This window comes from Chrysoperla carnea, chromosome 4 (genome assembly GCF_905475395.1).
Source record: "Chrysoperla carnea chromosome 4, inChrCarn1.1, whole genome shotgun sequence".
NCBI classification, from domain to species: domain Eukaryota; kingdom Metazoa; phylum Arthropoda; class Insecta; order Neuroptera; family Chrysopidae; genus Chrysoperla; species Chrysoperla carnea.
Genome location: NC_058340.1, coordinates 44160531 through 44166068, shown reverse-complemented (window position 1 = coordinate 44166068; position 5538 = coordinate 44160531).

Sequence of the window (5538 nt, the reverse complement as noted above, 5' to 3'; positions counted from 1 at the left end):
ATAGATACTTCAAAAGTTAATTAACTGGAAAAGGATGGAAGTATTGTATGTTACGCTATTTGGTTTTTAAAAAAAAAAATTAAGGATTATATAACGAGTTTCTGTTAGCATTCCGTTGATTAAAAAGTATTAATATATGAAATGTCGCTAGATTGGTCTTAATGGTGGGAGTAACTTAGGCTGCTAAAAAAGGATATCGATCAACTGTCAAAAAAAGGTTTTCAATACAAAATTGTCCAACCTAAAACATAAATCAACCAATCATCTACAATAAATTTGAATTGATTTTTTTTTTTTTTGATATTGATATTCAAAATAAATAATAATCATCTTTGTTCAAATAAAACAATTTTTCATCGTTTTATTTATATTGAATACTTCACAAAAAAAATCATGATCACATGTTTAAGTGCAGTGCCTAAAACAAGTGAAAGGTACACAATTTTAAAAACCCTCGGCAAATGCAGTTTTTGGAACGGAGTTCCTTAACGTGGCTTGATGGTAGACAAACTGGCAGAAACCGCCACGTAACAATGTGAGATATGCTTTGTGTGTGTGTGTGTGTGTGTGTCATATCCATGGCAACCACGATATATTATCCTACTTTATGTTATTTTTATTTATTATAGTACACGAATTTTGCATTTTTGTACTTTTTACACCTAAAACTAGTTATGAATACATATGTATAACTAGTTTTTGATGTAAATAGTACAAAAATAGCAAAATTAATGTACCTACTATAATTATGTGCGTCTAGGAACACTGCCTACTTGACACTAACCAAATAATTTATTGCTATTCTGTTAACTATTTATTAAATTATTTTAACTAATTAGTTTATAACTTTATATAGGTGAGCAATCAAAAACAGATTATACCCATATATGTATTTATTCAACGTTTACATTTGTTTGTGTACAGCTTCGTAAGGAACTTCGTTTCTAACGGGGGTCCCACAACCGCAATCTTTTTTTCCTTAAGTTCTCTCCAAACTGAACCGAATTTTTTTGAAACATAGCTAAGAACACTCTCTATTAACTTACCTTTCAAACAATGAAAAAAGTAAAATTAGTTCATCCGTTTAGGAGCTATGATGCCACAGGTAGACAGACACACACACGCACATAGCGGTCGCAAACTTAAGCACTCCCTTTAATAAAGGACAAAATTAACATTTTATAAACAGAAAAATCTACGGACCATTAATTAAAAAAATTATACAGAACCTTCAAGATTGAATATTTAAAATTTTTAAATCCATTTATTTTTATGATTCACCAATCTTCTTACTTCTTTACCTAGTCTAATTATGGTTTTTTATTATTTTGATACTCACAAAATAAGGATTCATTGAACTTGCTTGCATGCAAACATTTTTTTTCAATATTTTAATAAAATTATCATTTTAGTTGGATGTAAAATAATATAAAATAAATAATTTTTATTTTCGAAATTTGAAAATTTCTTTTGTGGAATAATTGTAATTATAAACTCTTGTACAATGACATGAAAAGATACACAGTTACTTCTTATTTCTCAAACCAAGTTGAGACGCATAATATCATATCACGGGTATATATATGTATCTAATTATTACATTCCTACGTCGAAATGAACGTGATTTTTGTAAATTTTTGGTAAAAAATACCGCTAAAACGGAGTTAAAAATTACTAGTATGTTCGCATTACTTTACAAAAGAAAAATCGAAAATATTTACTGTTCGAATTTTGATAATAACATATGTTCTAGATTAATTCCAGCTCATCGAAAACAATGCTATTGGTACAAAATCGATCGGTCGTGCTGTTCCTAAGATATCTGCTTCATCGAACTAGCTAGGTTTATCTATTATTAAGATAGACTCTCTGTCACGCAATGTCGGATTTAAAAAGCGCGGTATAAATTGTTACAGTCGACCGCTTTTTTATAAACCATGAATCTACCCTCCGCTACTCCATTGTGTACCAGGGATCACGCGTTTTTATCAATAGTTTAATATTTAAATTATCAAAAAATATATAGTTTTAAGGATGAAAGTGCTAAAAACAAAGACTATTTTAACACAATTGGGATGATGACTAAATTTTTTTTATCACTTCAGGTGAAGAATTCTCACTGCACGGATAGAAAAGTGAAGTTGGTTTTTGAAAATCATTAGAAGTACGCAAAATATGAAGTTTCAAAAATAATAATTAAAGAGGAAGACACTTTAAAAGTAACGTCATTGTTTAGTGTCATCATAGAAATTATAAAACTCTGTTTTGTAAGAAAGAGAGGGGCAACAATCTTTGAATGCCTATAATTTCTTCGTTTTTTAATCTAATTTAACTTTCAAATTTGTTATGGTATCAAATCTACTTTTACATTTTTATGGGTAATGTGGCATATTCGGCATCAGGCGATCCGATTTTAAGTTTTGGTACCTGGCATTACACTGTCCTCTATATATATTAAATAAAAAAACAGTTTGAATAAGTTAAAATTATTTATTTTTTTAAAAAAATACATATTTTATTTGACAATACTTTAAAATATAAAATTTTATTTTAAAATGTTCACCATGAAATATTTTACAGGCAGGAACAATTTTTTTTAAAAGCAGTCTGTATAACTTTTTAGTGATATTGCACATGACAAAAAACAGGTGTTAATTGTTACTATTTTATAATAAATTATACCATTAAGTAATTAGGCTTGCATTCCTTTATGATGCCAATTCCTGCTACCCAGCACGATTTGATACATATGTTTAATGGCATCATCATAACTGGTTAATATCATTTCCGAACGCAAGCTAAATACATTTATGTAATCAAATATCAATTCTTTTTTCAGCTATAAATAGTTATTTAAAAAAACCTTTTGTGTGAATAAAAAGAATGTACCTAGAAATCGCGATTAAAGTCTATCATGGCACCGCTTGGTGGTCACCGCTTTAAGCTTCGAGAGAGATAGATTGGGATTATTCAAGAGAGAGTTAGAACAATGCCATCATTTTCAAATAAATATGTTTGGTATCTATGGAAATATATGCCTTAACTCTCCCTTAATTGAGATGGAGCAGTGCCATTTATTTATAAATAGCGAAATTCAATTGTGAATAACATTTGATATACTTCATGGATTTAAAAGCTGCCATGGAATGCATGATTTGTACAATTTGTTAGGAAATAAATTTGTTTAATTAAATAATTGTTTTAATAAATACAACCAAATGCTCTCTATTATTACATCATCACATAATTTCGATTATTATTAAATAATCTTTGGCATCTTTATTTCTCACTTCGTTGAAATAAAAATAATTATATTATAGGTAAATAGTGATGTAGCATTTCGCATTAGTTTACGCAACCGCTCTTAGGAGTCAGACGTACTTCATTTCTATCTAAATTCAGGAGGGAAAAAAATTCAAAATTAAGCCGATCTAAAATTCACTCTTAAAAACATTGCCAGCTATCTTACCATTGATAATTATAACAAATCATTAAATATTTTGTTAAAAATATTTACTATGCAGATAGAATAACATCAACATATAAGTACTAACGTAAACGTTATTTTTGAAGTTTTTTTTTTATACATATATACATATTACAAATCTATATACATAGATTAATAATTAATACTGTTTTCTTAAAATGCAATTTTTTTATTATTATTAATCAAAATAAATTTTTTTAAGACACATAATTTGCTTTTTCTGTGTTTTGCAACTTCATGATAACGCTTGACGCTGGCTTTGAGTGTTAAATTAGGGTTTCACCTAGTTGAAAAAAATTGAGTTATGCTCAGCGTCAAATTGTAAAAATAAGCGATAAAAAAGTTTTTTAATATCGAAAGTCGATATCTCGATGTATACATACTAAAAATAATTTTCTAACTTAATTTTTAATAAAACACATGTTAATGATAAACTTCGAAGAGTTCCATTATTGTTAACTAACATTGTATGAAATGTTTTAATGTTGTTTTCCTCGGATAGCATAGCCTAAACTGACCACGTAATCTAACTTGAAGCTCAAACTTAGCGTCAAACGTCAGCATGAAAATATATCTAATAAACTCTAAAATATAACTATACACCTTCGCATACTCCGTATTCGAATAAAATATTTGGTCGAATAGGGTGTAGGCAACTAAATATGCAACCAAGATTCGTGAATCTTGAAATATCGGATACTTAATTACTTCATGTGCGAAGGAGTTTAAAAACAATAAAAAAAATTATTTGAAGCAATAATAATCGATAAGTACGACGATTGTGATGCAGAAACGAAAATATTATTAGCCCACTCAAATAAGGATTCGTTTATGATCTAATTTGGTTCGTACTTCGTTTTGATTCAACAAATTATCGATTTTTTGTCTGTTGCCACTCCAGTATAACTTTTTTTCTTTAAATAATAACGATTTTAAGTGATCGATAGTTTAAAAATAACAGAGTTTGTAATTTTTGAAAATTTTTCACTGAATCAATGGTCAATAGTTAATCATCGAGTTAAAATATTTCTTACGATTTTTAATAAATAAGTTATTATTATATATTTGGTGACTGAAAAATGATCACTTTTTGATATATTTTAAGCCACATTACGAGATTAACGTGTAAGTTAGTAGCTCGATTTATTAAATATTGATTCAATCCAAAAATAAAATGAGTAAAATTGTTTAATCTACTTCGGTTAAGAAATTCGATTTATTTTAACATGTTTATAGTTCTTGTTCAAATCGAATTTTTCAACTTGGTAGTATATTCATTAAACCTAATTATAAATTGAATATTTTAATTGTTTTAAAAAACGATAAGGATAATTTGCATAAAATATATAACGATAATATTTTCTTTTTTTGATGATTGAAGTACAAATTTGTTTTCTTGTAGCTTAAGAAAAACGACTTAAAACAATTCAAAACCACTAAAATTTTAAATAGTTTTAAATTGTTTGTCTGTTTACTAGATGTTTAGAAAAGAAATTTTTAATTTTTTCGTACAGTTCAGTGAAAAACTATATATATTACTATTAAAAAAATTCAAAAATTTAAATTGTTCTATATTTTTAATCGTAAAAAAGTGCATGAATTTCTAGTATCGCCGACGATTTAGAATTGTTAAAAATGATTGAACGATATGAAATTGAAAAACGATTAAACGTTTTTCTTAACCTGGGAGACTATTGCTTTTATAAAAAATTGAATAAAATACAAAAAATGTATTAGTTAAACAGAAATTTTTTTTTTAAATATAATATTACACACATTTAATAGTGAAAGCTCCAGTAATAGGAGTAAGTTGTACTGGCCTTTTTTATTAAAATTGTACTAATATCGGCTAATATTAAATATATAAATTAATAAGGGCCGGATTAACAAGTAGGCAGAATAGGCAGTTGCCTGGGGCCCCCGAAAAATGAAAAAGAAAATTTTCTTACAAACATAAAATTCTAGAGAGTGAAAGAAAAATATAATCAGAACTGAAAATAAATTTTACTCAAATAAATAAAACTCAAATGACCGCATTCAACTGACTGAAA